This window comes from Aricia agestis, chromosome 18, assembly GCF_905147365.1.
Source record: "Aricia agestis chromosome 18, ilAriAges1.1, whole genome shotgun sequence".
In the NCBI taxonomy this organism is placed as follows: domain Eukaryota; kingdom Metazoa; phylum Arthropoda; class Insecta; order Lepidoptera; family Lycaenidae; genus Aricia; species Aricia agestis.
The window spans coordinates 8039651-8058070 of NC_056423.1; the positions used below are offsets into that span (position 1 = coordinate 8039651).

Consider the following 18420-nt stretch of genomic DNA (forward strand, 5'->3'; position numbering starts at 1 on the left):
TATTCTACGGTATTAAATAACTCAGTACTTTATCTGTGCAGTGACGTAACCTTAAATCTATCAATGATAAATAGTTTATGGGTAAAGTTGTGTAATCGGAGGGCTAAATAAGCTTTAAAATTTGGCATAAAATATAAAGTTTAATATAAAAAAATGAAATACTTATTGTGTGCACACTGCACAGCTGTATTGATTTAAGGGGTACCAGGGTTTTTTTATAAAAGCTTTTGACACCAATTTTGTTGACATCGCGCGCTATAAAGTACTATAAACTGAAGTCCACGCGGACGAAGTCGCGGGCAACAGCTAGTATATATATATATATATATACAGGGTGTAACAAAAATAAGTGATAATACTTTAGGGTGTGTACGTGTTCCTTGTAGAGAGTTCACTGTGAAAGTTGCAGCGCTGAAAGACGAAAAATTTTTTCACTTTTGTATGGAGAAACTCGTGACGCTCGGGCCCTTGCCCATACAAAAGTGAAAAAATTTTTTCGTCTTTCAGCGCTGCTACTTTCACAGTGAACTCTTTACAAGGAACTCGTACACACCCTAAAGTTTTATCACTTATTTTTGTTACACACTGTATATATATATATATATATATATATATATATATATATATATATATATATATATATATATATATATAAGAATTGCTCGTTTAAAGATATAAGATTTATAGCTAGTATAATTAGGATTTACGACGATGTGATTAAATTTAAGTAAGTATATTATTTTCTTCAAAATGTCAATCTAATCTAACCAAACCTAACCTTCCCTGTACAGGTATAAAGATTATTTTACATCGGAATTTAGCCAAATTGGTCCAGATATGCTCGAGTTTTAGCGAGGCATTCAAATTGGGTTGAAATTTATATTATATTATTTTCAATAATTTGGGCTACGGATAGACTGGGGGCTAACAATTATAATTCACCATTTTTGAAAAAAAGTTATGTTGGTACTATCTCACAAACAGACTGCAGCATGGGCGTACCGAGGGGGGGGGGGGGGGGGGCAGCTGCCCCCCCCTGGATGATGTTGACGTTCCTACTAAGTATATTATCTAGTACTTTTATCTATAAAAATTAAAAATTAAGAACGAATTTTTGCCATTTGTTTGCAATACAATATTTTTACAACTAAAAATTATTAATTTTTTATTCTTTATAAACTCCTAGCTTATGAAAAATCTGATTTGCCCTCCCCTGGCCCAGAACCTGGGTACGCACATGGACTGCAGAAATATTATTTTTACCGCACATAGCAATGATGCTTTAGTTGAGTTAGTATGTTTTGCCTACAGGCGTTGGTGGTAAATAAGTCCTTCAATAATCAATAATAATAAATTTTTTGATTCAATTAAGTTATTGTCAAAATATATTTTGTCCTTATCATCGAGTTGTTAGTTCCACTTGATTAATATTATTTTAAGAAATGATGATTGAATGATAATTCGTAGAAAAAAAATCCGCAGCCTATCTTCCTCTTCTTTTGAATTCGATTCATAACTCATATTAGGCGAGTCTCTTATTAGTTATGAATCGAATTCTCGAAGTACTGTTATAGCAAGTATAGTACTATAGTAAGTAAAGTGTAAACAGTAAGCTTAATAATTATTGGTCTCCCTTTCCTATCTAAATTGCAGATTAAAAATGAGCATTCAATGATGATGATGATGACAATGGGCAAAAAAATAATCACTTTTTTGCTCCCGCCGAAGCCAAATAACGGCAAACAATTTCGCAAGTTAAACTTGGCATGATGATCTTGTTATGAGCACACGGACCTCACAACTATTTGTGCGATGTCCATGTCTCACAACTATGGAGGATAATGATGAAACTTGCAGTATTCTCTAAGTTGAACAATAGCTAGTACAACAAAAAAGGAATCAATTAAATCGGACTTTTAGTTCCGGAGATATGATGCGAACACAAACATAAAAACATACATACATAATACATACAATATACACTTTTGAAGGCAAGGCATACAAAATGGAAAAGGAAATTGTCAGCACGCAGCTCAGCTTTAATGTACACTCGTTCGGAATAGGGTACATTACACAAAGATCGGAGCAGAGGGCGCTACTAGCACATTTAATAAATAATCCATCATGTTGTACACGTCATATCTAAACGTACGCCACGTCTTCTCTTCACTCTCAATTCTCAAACATGTTGCCTAATATATTTTATGCTAGTGCTGCACTGTAGCGTCAAAAATTGTAGTAATATATTCTATATGCTAGTGCCCATATTGACACAAATTCTTCGCCCTCTTCATTTTTTAATTAAAAAAAGATAAAAAATCTGTTGTCCTACAACCGCCGCTATCATGGTGAGCGCGCATCACGGCCGACTGCGTACTCGTCTTGCGTGCGCTCTCTAGCGGAAAACAATTCCACATCGACGCATAAGCGCTTCATTAACACCTGGGAGTACGCAGAAATAACTTCAAAAAACAATCTACCCCTTTGATTTTTAAAAATAAACCACTAAGGCTACGCAAATAAAAAATGTATGTATAAAATAATACCATGTCGTATGGTATATTCCAAGACATGAAAGACTCGATCCAAGTGACAGGAAACCATATGTATGAGTCCATAGTCAAAGTTGTTGAAGAAACGCCACCACCCAGGACATAACATGAAGATAATTCAAAGATTATGGACAGATATAAAAAAGACAGATATCCAGGGAAAATAATAATAGAAAACATTCTAAATAAAGAGTGTACTCTGGAGTCTGGACCTCAATGGCAGCACGCAGGATGTTGAGACTGGTCTAAGATGAAAGAGTTGATAAAATAATCAAAATACAATGATGTGGAAGATCCACATGTTCTGCAGTGAATGGGCCTCACTGATTGGTTCACACTCGGTGTTGCCGGCCGGAAACACCGAGTGTGAACCAATCAGTGAGGCCCATTCACTGCAGGACGGCCGTGCAGTCCTGCCGTGAATAGGCCTTTTAACAATGTTATACCTGGTTATACTTACAATAAGCAAATTAAATCATGAGGTGAAAGAGTTTTTGCTTGCAAGTTGTGACACAGATAATGGTGATCAAAATATTTCCAATAAAAAAAATTCTTACAAAGAATAACATTCTAGTCCTCAGTGCAATAGTAAAATAAAAACGGAAGACTTATATCATGTCGGCAACGGCAATAAAACAAATGGAAATAAAGCTTTGCGGGCCAACAATATCAAAGAAATGAGAGAACAACTAAAGCCCAAAATATCGAATAATGCAAACGCATATTGTGTCAAAAGCAAGCGTGAGAAGAATATAGAGATATCATTTATCACAGAATATAAATGTAATGTAAAAGTAGGTAAAACTAGAACAATATCAAAACAATGAGAGAACAACTAAAAACGAAAATATTGAATAATGCAAACGCATATTGTTAGTGTTAATTACAGAATATAAATTAGCATGAGCATCAGCTGAATAGAGATTATGAGACTTCCAACATTAAGGATGCTGGCTTAAGAAATGGTTTCTGAGCCCTGCATATAATATCAGTTATCAAAGGTGCTCAATATTGCTTGCTACTGCCTTGGGACTTGAAAATATTTATAGAAACTTAGTGTTATGTTATTTGTTAATAATATTATGTCAAGATTATTATTAATCTCTATAAATATAAAAAAACCAATGGTATTCCAAGACTTCGGTCTTAAAAAACTTGCTCCAAGTGACAGGAAACCATATGGACTTAATCGAAGTTGATAAGAAACGCCACCACCCAGGAGTTATAACAATGAAAATGAGACAGAGATTATGGACAGATATGGGGACATGATAACAGAAAACATTCTAAATGAAAAGCATACTTCGGACCTCAATTACAGCATCCCGCAGACGTTCAGTCTGGTTGAAGATGAAACAGTTGATAAATCACAATATAAAGTCGTGGAAACTGGAAGACCCATCTGTCATTAATGATAATATACTTACGATAAGCAAATTAAATCCTGAGGTGGAAGAGTTTTTGCCTGCAAGTTGTAATACACGAAAAAAGCGCTCAATATATTACCAACGAAAAAATTCCTTGTAAAGAATTAAATTCCAGTCCTCAGTAGTATAGTAAAATAGAAACGGAAGACTTATATCATGTTGGCAACGGCAATAAAACAAATGGAAATGAAGCTTTGCGGGCCAACAGTATCAATGAAATGAGAGAACAACTAAAAACGAAAATATTGAGTAATGCAAACACAAATTGGGTCAAAAGCAAGTGTAAGAAGAATATAGTGATATCATCATTGCTGAAACTGTGTTTGCGGCCACCTGAAGATTAATCACGGAGTATAAAACATGAAGAGATAAATAACGCATCATCCAAACGGGCCAAAAAAAAAATAATACCTAGGCAAAAAACTGGGCATGGACAATGCCAAGATAAAGTTTGCAAAAAGGCAACAAAAAGGTAGGTAACCCTACTTTGTTCCCTTAGTGAAGTTAAAAAATCACGTTGATGATACCCTTACCCCCTTTTTTAGGGAATGCAGTCCCCCACCGGTCCCGGGGGATCCTGCAGGTAATATTAGATTAATGATTTAAAAAAATTAGGTGAAGTTTGAAGAGACTTTAGCAAAGCCTTTGACACGATTAAACAAAAACTAGTTAAACAGAAAATTTTGATAGCATGCGCGTGCGGTAATTGAATTAAAGATGGTGTAAAATATCTAAAAAGAATATTATTCTGTTTAAACAATATGATATCATTCTAAAATAGGCAACTCAATGACTAAAAAGGTCAAAGCTACAATAATTGGAACTGTTCAAGGTTCCATAATAGGCCCAGTGCATTATTTGTATTTTGTAAATGACCATAAGAATGTAATCAAACACTGTTATATCTACCAACTTGCAAAATATGATACATGTCTCGTATTCTCTGATAAAAACTTTGATATTATAGCCTTACAAAAATTTACAAGAAAGCTTTACTGCCGAAGGAATGTGGTTGCAAGATGCAGGATTGGTACTCAACGGCCAAAACGCAAAACTTATTCACAGAAAGCATATAGGCGTCAATCGGCACCACTACATTTTACGGAAAGTAAGAAAAACTGCGGAAAAGTTTGTTTTAACCGAATTCCAAAAAGGAAGAGGTTTCATAAGTAGGTACTAATTGCTGAGAAAAGGCGGAAATGTAAATACCTAATACATAATATTATTTATTACGCATAATTACGTGAAGTATACGTGGGAGAGCCATGCTTCGGCACGAATGGGCCGTCTCGACCGGATAAATACCACGTTCTCACAGAGAACCGGCGGGAAACAGCGCTTGCGCTGTGTTTCGCCGCGTGAGTGAGTTTACCGGAGGCCCAATCCCCTAACCCCTACCCTATTCCCTTCCCTACCCTCAACTATTCCCTTCCCTTCCCTTCCCTACTCTCCTCTATTAACCTATTCCCTCCTCAAAGGCCGGCAACGCACTTGCAGCTCTTCTGATGCTGCGAGTGTCCATGGGCGACGGAAGTTGCTTTCCATCAGGTGACCCGTTTGCTCGTTTGCCCCCTTATTTCATTAAAAAAAAAAAGAAGTATCACTTTATAGTGTTAATTTGTTTATTTAATTTTGAACGTATTTTTTAACCAACTTTAAAAAAGGAGGCAGCAATTTAGGAGTTTGAATGTACAATGTACATATTAATTATATGGTTGAGGACAACCATTTTGTTGAATCATCGTTGCAGTTAGGACAAAAATACTTATTAGTTTTAAAATTAAACAATCACTGTGTTTTTGATTCAATTAGGTATGAAGGTGAGAAAAATGCCTAGCCTTCCTGTAGTCAATGATCAATCAGATCATAATCAGATGATATACTTTATAATTTGCGCCGGATCTCAACTCCAAACATTATTGTACCGACTCATATCCTTTCGCCTTTTCTCTTGGCAAAAGAAATGCGTGAACGACCGTGGCATACACAATTTGTATGTGGAGCGAAACTAAACTAATAAAACTGGTTTTGCCACGGCAACGTGACCACTATTCTTAAAGTTCTAAGGTCTGTTGAGGCCTGATGGGTTAAATCATGTAAGACCTTTAGCAAGTTAACGACGACGACCGGCGCGACAGCACGGTTCTTACTTCTTACTCAGTCAGTTAGAAGACTTCCACGCGAGAGTACGTCTCCCGTTAACGAGACAAAGTTTCTCAAAAACAATCTGTGCTGACTGCTGTGACAGTTGTAGTGAAGTGACATTGTGGATTTTCTATCGATAAAACCGATAACCGGTAAGAGTAATTATGATTCATAATTTCGGAAATCGAAAAGCGTGTATGCGAATCCGTTAGTTCTTTTGAACTCGTTTGACTACTAGTTAATTTCCTTATTAACTGCGGATGTGAGAATTTATATTCCCATATTTTCACAGAAATCGCGTTTGTGGTTCTTGGAATTCCTAAATTATCTCAGTAGCCATTACCTCCTTTTAGACTTTATCTTGCTCGAGAATTCTTTCCTTACGTATAGATTACTAAACTTACACATTTGAAACAATACTTGTTTTATGTTTAACATTTACTTCGATTTATTTATCCTTCTTGTGTGTGATAGCCGTTACTGAGGAAGATAGTTCTTATTATGTATTGTCCTGGTCCATAAGGTTAAACGTGACTTATGTCCTGTTTCTGAGTTGTTTTGAATAGAGTTTATCTTTCTAGTATAATAGGCTCAAAAGCCTATTAACCAACCTAGTAGCCAACGTCTGACAATTGATTGTCAATCGCGATTTGTATAGAAAATGACAAGTTTTTGACAGGGATTCAATGACCACTACCGCCATGTTTCGCCGAGTACAGTATAATAGGTCTACCAGAATCTGATGGCAAAAAGCGAGAAAAGAAATTGACTCTAGCACTAACCGGGGAAATTGGAATAAAACATTTTGATCCTTTTTTTTCCTTATAGCGGCTTATTCTGTGTGTGAAACATGCAAATATAAAAATTTATCCAATGGTCAAGGATATTTTTTGAAAATCTGCCGTCAAAATTTGCCATCAGATCCTGATTCCTGGTAGACCTATGTAATAAGTATACATTTTGTTTAGCCATTGGACCTTAGATTTTAACGTTTTAATTTATATTATAGCAGCATACTTAATAAAACTTTTCATCGACATCTTCCGTCACATTATTGTCTTTTCCTAGTGTTATCTACTGTGTATTTACATTATTTCCATCTATTATTATTGAACTGTGTGTTAATAATTGGTTTTGTCGTTACTTCGTTCTTCAATTCAATTTATTTATAGTAAATGCAAACAAGAAAATAATACTCGACCAAAATAATGTTATATTAATTTTATTTGCACGACATTTAACATAACCATTAGTTATAGCCGCCGTAAGCCTACATAACTACAGAGTTTTGTTTACACATTGATTAGAATTTAGAAGGAGTTAAAATAGGGTATACGAGTATACTTAATTGAATAATTGATAACTTTTATCTCTAGTTCGGACTCGACGATAGACCTAAATCCGAATATATGTATATACAGTGTGTAACGAAAATAAGTGATAATACTTTAGGGTGTGTAAGTGTTCCTTGTACAGAGTTCACTGTGAAAGTAGCAGCGCTGATAGACCAATTTTTTTCACTTTTGTATGGAGAAACTCGTGACGCTGGGGCGCTAGCCCATACAAAAGTGAAAAAAAATTTTGGTCTTTCAGGAAACACAACTCTACAAGGAACACGCACACCCTGAACTCTAAAGTATTATCACTTATTTTTGTTACATTCTGCATATTTAAATTTGCTAGTAGCGCCCTCTGCTCCTTTGCGTAGTTAAAATATCACTGATATTTATATCTATATGTATATATTTCGGTCAATATTATGCTGTTTGATAAGCACATAGTACATTTAGCACACAATATTATGATAATTAACAGGTTTGACAGCTACATGTGCAGACCAGCTATATCCAAACAGATTTCTAGTTTTTGTTATATCTGGCTTTCTTAATCTATTATTCAATGTCAATAAAAGCATGTTGCGCCAATTATTGTCTTAGACCATATTTTTAAACAACTTCTGTATTTGAATATTTTTCGGGATGAATTTTTTGATTGATTACAAGTCAAGGGTGAACCCTTTTATTTCGTTTCGTGGTAAAATGAAACCAAACCCTTCCACGTTATTGACGTTATTTAATACCTTGCAAAATTAATTTTGAAAATATTAAATTAACCTGCTTTTGGGGTTTCTTTGAAAAAAAAATGTTATTCCTGCCTTCCAAACCTTGATAACATGTCTTTACTGTTTAAAATATAGCGCATTTATCAAGACGACTAGCTCACGAGCTGTCCCGATATACGTTGTTCTGTCCTCAAAAATTAACAAAATCAGTATTTAAACAGTTGTTAGAATTTTAACGTAACATTTAACACTTTTGTCTGTAGATCGTTCACATACGAGTTCATTCTACTTTTCATTTCCTTTTCTATAGAAATTGCCAACAATATGCCGTACTTAATCACTATCTGTCCAGCCGCGGTCAAGATGTAGAGGATAATAGTTGCGGTCTCAAAAGATTCTTTTTAACGGGTTCCAGTTTTTGTTACACTCAGGATGACTAACGATGTACCATGAGGAAATTGATTCATAGATGACCTACGTTATTTGGTTAGGTTATGTGAAGTTAGTGTTATTTGTGAACTGTCGGTTGGCCTTGATTATACACCGACCAAATTACTTAGGCCGTCTGGCCCATGAATAATTAATTTTCCTGAAAGTAAATAAGGAAAAGCGCCAAGCTAATAAATTACCTCATTCGTTGCAATTTGAACAATACAGTAAACTCATTTAAAATTATTAATTAAAATTAGCATATTACAGCTAAATCCATACTAATATTACAAAATATTCGAAAGTGTGTCTGTCTGTCTATTACCTCTTCAGTCGTCACGCTTAAACCGTTAAACTATTTTACTGAAATTGGGTATGGAGATACTTTGAGTCCCGGGAAAGGACATCTGATAGTTTTTATCCCTGAAACTAATTTCGACTATCATATAAAATCTAGTAAGTATTTAATATGACACATAATTATACAGGAGTTTATCTATTTACCACTCGTTAGAGCTTTTGATTAGCTAGCACCTAATTAGCTATTCGACATCGCTGCAGCGCTGCTGAAAAATTTGTCAAAAGAATTATAATTATTCTCTAAGAAAACTACTGTCGCTCATGGATAAAAGCAACTACCGTCGCTCATTGCACACAGTAATATTAATATCTATAATATCTATGGACGCTTCACACCACACCACGTCAGTCTGGCCCCGTGGTAAGTACCTGAAGGACTTGTGTTACGGGTATAATACAACGGAAATATATTATTTAAAACTTTTATATCTACTATACCTATATTTAAGATGTTTTATTATATGATACTCGTATTTAGTACACATCCATGACCCAGGAACTTTGAAAACTTTTTTTTTTGTTCCGTCGGCGGGATTCGAACCCGCGACCCCCGGCTTGAGCTACCAACAGCCCACCAACTGAGCCACAGAGGTCGTCACAGCGTTCTTACGCTCTCTTCACGAGTCACGAAATATTGTAATGTTTGGAGGTCGTCATAGTCTAGAAATACTCACTGCCTACAGGGTGGCGACAATTAATTCTAGAGATAAATGACGCCCGCAACTCCGTTGCGCCAAAATTCGTTTATCGCGCGGGAACTGTACATTTTTCCTCGACTCACTCTCTCCAGACTCCATACCAAAATTTCAGTATAAGCGTGAAGAGATATCTGACAGACACACTTTCGAATGTATAATATTAGTATGGATTAAAATTAACCGGGATATATCCCGGTCATATCCCACACTGTCCCACCCCTGGCCCCACGCTCCGTTTACGTTTCGCGGAGTTCATCGACCTGACTATTTTGAAACGTGACTCACCCGCACACTCAGCAAAAAGTTTACAAGAAAACAACATAGAAACATACTTGCTAGAGCTTCGTACATATTATGATGAAGTAAAAAAACAGCCAAGTACATAACTATTATAAAAACGTCTCTAGTCTCTACAATTTACACGGTAATCCTATAATATTATAAATGCGAAAGTGTATCTGTCTGTCCCATCGATTTTGCTGACTATGGAGATGTTTTGATTCCCAGGAAAGGACATCGGAGACTTTTCATCCTGGAAAAATGTACGTGTTTTTATGAAATAAGGGGGCAAACAATCAAACGCGGGTCACCTGATGGAAAGCAACTTTCGTCGCCCATGGACACTCGCAGCATCAGAAGAGCTGCAGGTGCGTTGCCGGCCTCTTAAGAGGGAATAGGGGAGGGTAGGGAAGGGAATAGGGGAGGGTAGGGCAGGAAATATGGGAGGGTAGGGAAGGGAAAAGGGTAGGGAATTGGGCCTCCGGTAAACTCACTCACTCGGCGAAACACAGCGCAAGTGCTGTTTTACGCCGGTTTTCTGTGAGCCCGTGGTATTTTCATTCCTTTTCGTTGACGAAAAGGAACGCGTTAACGCGCCAACGAATTTTGGAGCAAAGGAGTTGCGGGTGTAATCTACCTCTAGTGTAGTACAGTGTTTATTATTTGTAGAGTGTAGTATAAAGTAAAAAAATTGCCAAAGTATTTTAACATACTTAATAAAAATATTTTTGTCTTTAGTCTCTACATGGCAATAATTCAATAATTTACATAAAATTCAACAGCGACTAGGTTGACGACGAGTTAGGAAAAGAGTCGTAACGCCAAAAACACAATTTTAACTAAAAATAAGTCGAATTTTTGATGTGAATTTAAAAAAAAAATCTTTTTACTATACATACTTAAGTTAAAATATTATAGCCAGTAAACCTTGCTACTAACAAACATAACATTATCGTGATGTGACGCAACATTAATTTTAATATAACAGTTACTCTAACAGTAAGTTACAAGTACACTAAAATATTTACACATACATTAATATTATTATCACTTTCAATAACTGTTACAACATATTACATATATTGTGATAAATATTTGGCTTAAGTGAAGATATACTACATTTGTTGCGCTATTATATTTCCTATGCAAATCGGGGACCTAAGTAGTTTGGTTGCGTTACGTCAAACCCAGCTGACAGATCACAATTAACATTGAATTGACATATTCGACCAAATAACGTTGGTCTGTCAATTGCATAGGAATCAACTTCCTCGATGTTACAAGTGTACGCCAAATGATACAGGTGATAGAGGCAACAAATTTACTAAGTACATATAATATGATCTTTATTATTTAAAAAATTGGCCAAGTGCGAGTCGGACTCGCGCACGACGGGTTCCGTACCGATACAGAGCAAAAAAATACTTACTAAAATTGAGGTTTTGGATGGACTCCTAAATTTCTGAACCGATTTAAAATGATGATTTGTACACCGTGTGCAATTTGATTCAACTTAAAAGATAGGATAGCTTACATCTCAATAATTTATAGTCGTGATACAATGTTCACCGGGTCATGTGGTTTTTAATTTAAAATATTTTTGTCCAGGTTTCCGAAATATTACCCAGTGTACTGGCCAGTGCTCAGAACGTCATGTATCTGACGCCATATTGTACTGGTGTGCCACTGGTGAGACAAGTAGACGTATTCATAAAGTTAATATACCTAGCGGAATAGAGAAACAAAGGCCTGAGCAAGAGAGATGTCACTATCGTGTGATACATGACAGCAGCACTCTTTTTTGACGTCCAGTCGGCACGTGACAATTTAATCTCATAGAATTCATGTTCAATCATGCTTGTGTAAGTGTATACGTACACATATTTTTCACACAGATGAAAACCAATTTTGGTTTCGTTTGACAGCTCGAGATTATTGCTCTATTCCGCTAGGTATATTAACTTTATGTTCTCAACAAAGTCATATACGTCATACTGGCAAATATTTCGAAAGGAATCTACAGTATGGCGTCGATTCTTGACGTCACAAGAACTGGGTTATATTTTGGAACTTACCCGTAATATTTAATTGCCAAAAACTTGAGCAAAGAACTATTATATTATAAAGTCATCTTTAAATAATGATACTATTTACTTAATGAGAGAAAGAATATTATGATATCGTCTTAGATATTGACCTTAGAATAGTTTTCATAGAACTTAATAGTTAGAGTGATACTGAGTAGATCGAGCTCTACTTGTGTTCTCTATGTCTGTGTACGGAAAAACCTTTTAGCCCAGACTTCACTTGAAATGCAGCAACGTATGAAAACGTAACATTTTAAGCACCTGCCCGCTTAAGTAGGTGAAAAGCTTGATAGAGTCATTAATGGTAAACACTTTCGTAATAATAATATAAAACATCTCTAATGCCTGGTTTCTGAGGCTTTTTGCCAGGGCCACGGAGTTTATCTATTCCACAACGTCGTAGATTCTTGAATATATATTTATCGTCATAGCCAATCAAAATAGCTAATGAAATAAACTTCCATAAAACAGCCTTAGTAAGATACACTTAGTTGTTATTTTTTGGCATTGCACTGCCATAAAACAAATTTCATGTTGAAGGATAGCTAGTGTTTTGTTTCTTTTTTTCTTTCTCTCATGTTTTTTTTTTGTAATTCTTTACTGTGGTTGTGTAATGTTCAAAAATTGGAATATCATGACGATTTATTCTAACTTAAAAAAAAAAACCTAACTTGTTACTTGACTAAAACCGCGCTAAATCTGGAAAAGATGTAGTAAACCATAATTACAAAGGCGGTTTGAATGTTATTTCAACAAAAGATTGCAGAGGGCTGATTCAATACAGACCATATTTTCTTGTGACGTCCATATCGACCTATTGTGATTTTATTACAGCTATAAATTGTATCTTACGATAACGTAGTAGAATTGATTTTTGATTAGCAGCTACTGCTTTTGTTGTAATATCAATATGGATAAGTTACGTTTAACGTTATGCAGGCGTTTGCCTTATAACTAGAGAGCTTTATGAAATGTGTCTTGGTATTTCAACGATTTAACTAAGGCTGACCGCATACACACGTTTTACTTATTCGTTTACCGAATTCGTTTTCCGAATTCGGAAATCCGAATGCATGGAATCAGTAAAAATACGTTCGATTTTTTCCGAATGGAATGAATTCCGCACACGCGGCACACGGCACGTTTCGAGTGCAAGAACGTTATTTTTTCAAACGTTTGCTCTAGTTTCACAGAATTCCGAATACAGAAAACGAATTCGGAAATCGAATACGGAAAACGTGTGTATGCGGCCAGCCTTAGTATACCCTAATATTATTACATGAATATAACCTGTAACTTCTTTCAAAGATTTTTCGAACGTGTTGGATACTTCTTCGTATTTGACAAAACGTATTCTCTACCTCAGGTTTCATACTGCCACACTGACACAAACTTAATTGTAATTAAATGAAGATGTTTACATAACCAGACAGGTAACAGACAAACAGACTTTCACAATAGTTATTACTTATTATATTAGTAAGGATATATTTAAATATACATTTCTATGAGTTAATGTGACCCTTATTACCACGAACTTTTATTTACCAAATAGCCAGCTGGGAATTGGTTACAAACTATTAAAATATATTGGTGACATGAATTTCATTTGAAATGCTAAAACACTTTCACTTTAGGTAATCTATGGAATCAATAAAATATCATGACTTAGCTGTAAAACCAATAAAACCCATCAAAACGTGTGTTTTACAACAGAAAGTGGGACGAATTGTAAAAACACGTTTTATGGTATACGGTCTACTAGAGATGACGCTCGCAACTCCGTTGCGCCAAAAGTCGTTTACACTTTACGATGCGGAAATCGTATATTTTCAGGAATGAAAAGTATCCTATGTCCTTTTCCGGGACTCCAAGTATATCCATACCAAATTTCAGCAAAATCGCTTCAGCCGTCTGCGGTTTGGGCGTGAAGAGGTGACAAACAAATAGACACACCTTCTCATTTATAATATTAGTACAGATATCTTCAAGAAGGTGACGTCTGTTTCATTAGTAAGGCCTATTAGAGACAAATATACCTTACCATTAATTGGATAGAGTTCTGCGTAGAATCTAGGAGTCTAGACCGTAATTATTATAGATGTTCTACTGGTCCAGTTTTCATATAACACATAAAGTAACGGGTACTTATATTAGTGGACAGTCTCTCTATTGAATACATCAAGGCCAGGGTACTGTAAAGCAGTCCTCGTTAGTAAGGCCATTAGAAGTTCATACTTCATACTATATGTATAATATTATAAATGCGAAAGTGTGTCTGTCTGTCTGTTACCTCTTCTTGACCCTAGCCGCTAAATCGTTTTTTTTCTTTTATGAAATAAAGGGGCAAACGAGCAAACGGGTCACCTGGTGGAAAGCAACTTCCGTCGCCCATGGACACTCGCAGCATCAGAAGAGCTGCAAGTGCGTTGCCGGCCTTTTAAGAGGGAATAGGGTAAAAGGAGAGGGTAAGGAAGGGAAGGGAATAGGGTAGGGTAGGGAATGGGCATTGTCCAAAAAAATCACATGTACTTTTTATATTTTTTTTCGTTAAAATAGGGTATTTTAAGAATATATATTAAATAATTTTGAAATTCATTGGCTAGGTTTTTCTCAATAAATTTTTAAAGTTTCGCTCTGACGTCATCATCGGCCGCCAATTGACCTCTGCATATGTTTTAAATTTCCTTTCAATCTTATTTATAATGGCTGTTTCGTCAAATGCAAGTTCTCATTATGTGGATGCTGATACGAGAATCTTAAAAAAAGTTCGAAACGTAATGTTGGTCGAATTTATTGCTAATTTAACGCCATTGAAGGTCAAACAAAGGTTAAACGTATTTGTTCAAAAATATAAGTAACTAATGGGTATTTTTTTCGTTTATATACAGAAAAACGATCACTGACCTTATTCCTCGAAATATTTTTGTAATGAGCAAAATTTAAAAAAAATGGACAATCCCCATTGGGCCTCCGGTAAAGTCACTCACTCGGCGAAACACAGCGCAAGCGCTGTTTCACGCCGGTTTTCTGTGAGAACGTGGTATTTCTCCGGTCGAGCCGGCCCATTCGTGCCGAAGCATGGCTCTCCCACGTATAAATTTTTCTGATATTTGATGTTAACATGTGGCCAAAAATCTTTCAAAAGCAGAATCTCGAATCGTTGTTGCCTCTAATGCTATAAAATAATATCTCAGTGAGTAACCGAGAATTCCAGCGGAGGACGAGAATAGCTCGCCGGTTGTCATGGCAACCGCCTCCCGCCTACACCGTACAGTATACCACGATCTGAAGCACTAAGGTGCTGAATTTAGCTCGGCTTCAATGAAAATTGTTGGGAGAACTTTGTAGTTTGTAGGGAGTTTGGAAACAAAACGATGCGGTTTATATGGACCTTTGAAACTTTGAAACGATACTTTATGTGAATTGGGACAAAGCGCTGCGGCAATATAATATGGATCTTTTAGAAACAATCTTGTGTCTATTCCGGTCTTGCGACAACGACTACAATATGTTGTATTGCCATGAAGTGTGTGTGAATATACGTGGGAGAGCCATGCTTCGGCACGAATGGGCCGGCTCGACCGGAGAAATACCACGTTCTCACAGAAAACCGGCTTGAAACAGCGCTTGCGCTGTGTTTCGCCGAGTGAGTGAGTTTACCGGAGGCCCAATCCCATACCCTATTCCCTTATCTTCCCTTCCCTACCTTCCCCTATTCCCTTCCCTTCCCTACCCTCCCCTATTACCCTATTCCCTCTTAAAAGGCCGGCAACGCACTTGCAGCTCTTCTAATGCTGCGAGTGTCCATGGGCGACGGATGTTGCTTTCCATCAGGTGAACCGTTTGCTCGTTTGCCCCCTAATTTCATAAAAAAAAAAGTAAGTAAGGATATGGGAAAGGATAAACTTTCCCATGACCTTACATACTTTTTATAAAGATACTAGATGACGCCCGCAACTCCGTTGCGCCAAAACTCGTTTATCGCGTGGGAACCGTACATTTTTCCGGAACAAAAAGTATCCTATGTCCTTACCCGGGACTCAAAGTATTTCCATACCAAATTTCAGCAAAATCGGTTCAGCGGTTTGGGCGTGAAGAGGTAACAGACAGACAGACAGACAGACACACTTTCGCATTTATAATATTGAGTATTATAAACATATTTTGCTTTTTCATCCCCCAAGTACTATAATTTTGTAACATAATATTGAATGCCAAGCTTTTTTCGTACTTATATTATTTTATATTAGCTGGCTAAAAGAACCCGAAAGTGGATTCAAATTCACATTTAGTAATGATGTAGAGTTGAATCTATCTTGCCATTATTGTATTCGTTTGTGTGTGTGTGTGTTTGTGTACACACATACACACAAATTTAAAATTTTGTACACAGATACACACACGTGTGACGTGCCACGTCCATGTGTGTTGTGTGCTTGTTGGCATTCACAAATTACTCAGAACATGTTAGAGGTAAGATGCATTGGATCAATGAAATTGTAGGTCTCCTATCTTTCTCTGTTAAGTGACTTTTCCAATGTACCACACAAAGATAGCAAAACTTGTATAATTATTCGGTGTGCAATTTTTTAATTAGTAACTAGTTGATGCTCGGCTGCCCGTAATCCCGTTGCTTAGAAATTCGTATATTGCGCGGAAATTCCAAAATTTTCCGGGACAAAACATATCCCATGTCCTTTCCCGGAGCTCAATGTATCTCCATACCAAATTTCATCAAAATCGGTTCAGAGGTTTGGGCGTGAAGAGGTCAGATGTTACACACATTTTTACACACACGTTAGGAGAGAGAGACTAGAGACACAAAGTTTTTGTTTTCCAAATTATGAATTTCCTGTTGCTTAAATAGCTATTACTTAAGTTTTTGACCATTCACTAGCTGGTTAACAAGAGAAAATCAATCAAGAATGTTATTGAATAGATAAACTTCGATCACAAGCCCTCAGACCGGGCATTCGTGTCAAAAACATGTATGGGGCATTATACAAATTATATTGGGCCTTGTCAATTCATTTATTCCATCTTCCTGGGGGGTCAAACATGTTACACTCACTATAAATTATATTCATGTTATGTTTAATCTTGGATTTCTCTTGTAGTTAGACGTTTCTATTAATTTTGATAAGAACTACTAACAATTTTAAAAAAGGAATATTATGTTCGGCTGTGTTTTGTAATATAGTATGGGAGACCAAGCTTTCGACTTCTATGCAATTATGCGCAAAAAAGTAGCGTCAGTGGTGCATAGAGTTCTAGAAAACCGGAATATTGTCCTGTGGCTCTAGCACGGCCACCGGTAGAAATGCGAAAGTATAGACAAACTGTGGACATAAACTAAAGGTGCCTTTCCGATCTTTACCGCGGTCAATCGCGACCAACAAAAATTCAATTAAAATGCCACTTTATGACAGACTATAATATATGTCATAGAGTAGGATATTATTTGAAGTTTAGGACTATAGTCTGTCATAAAGTGGCATTTTAAATCTCCACAGTTTGTCCATACTTTCGCTTCGCTTTTTTACTGGTGGCAGTGCTAGGGCTACTAAAGATGATAACGGAGAGAATTGACTCTGCACTCCTTCGCAGACTCACTGAGCTACATGTCAGGGTAGCAAGATGAGCTGCATCATAATTGTTATTATAATTAGATTGTTAATATAAATAGATTGTAACAAAACATTTCTTAATAATATTAAGAAAATTCTTAATAATATTAAGAAATGTTCAATCAGACAAAAAAGTCCATATTCAGTTAATATGGATTTTTTTGTCTGATACTTAGTAAATTTTTTTTTTTTTTTGTTCGGAGTTCAAAGTAAGAAAAAATAATAACTCGAAAATGCACGGTTTTCAGGGAATCAAAATCACTTTTAGATACTCCATGAGCTAATTGTAGCCATTGCAATAAGGAAACCAGTTTTATATAAATATACATAATTTTCTCATTTAAAGTAAGATTATGGCAAATATAAGGAGAGTTACGGAAGCAACTCATCTATAATGTGGTAGTTTCTGTTACGACCAATTTTTTGCCTTTATTATGTATGATGAGTTATAAAATATATAAATTATGATTATGCTTCAGTTATATAATAAAATTAATATAGATGAACAAGAAGATAAACAATTTTTTGCGCAACGGATTAACGGGCATCCGTTGCGCAAAAAATTGTTTATCGCGCCGGAACCGCAAATTTTTCCGGGATTAAAATATCCTATGTCCTTTTCCGGGATTCAAAGTATCTCCCTATCTTACAGCAAAATCGGTTAAGTTGTTTCGGCGTGAAGAGTGACAGACAGACAGATAACCTTTCGCATTTATTAAATATTAGTATGGATAATTATGCCTCAGTTATA

At 36.0% G+C, this 18420-nt stretch overlaps 1 protein-coding gene and 1 long non-coding RNA gene across 2 annotated transcripts in view; both read left to right on the top strand.

The window, feature by feature from the left end:
- Window positions 1-18420, top strand: part of LOC121736160 — a 326212-nt gene that overhangs the window by 263862 nt on the left and 43930 nt on the right. Inside the window, exon 2 of the long non-coding RNA XR_006036982.1 lies at window positions 5792-5799. This is a non-coding gene — a long non-coding RNA (uncharacterized LOC121736160). The remainder of the gene's footprint in view (window positions 1-5791; window positions 5800-18420) is intronic.
- LOC121736157 (CDC42 small effector protein homolog) overlaps window positions 6136-18420 on the top strand; it is a 52693-nt gene continuing 40408 nt past the window's right edge. The window contains exon 1 of the mRNA XM_042127242.1: window positions 6136-6276. The gene's annotated coding sequence lies outside the window, so the exon portion shown is untranslated. The remainder of the gene's footprint in view (window positions 6277-18420) is intronic.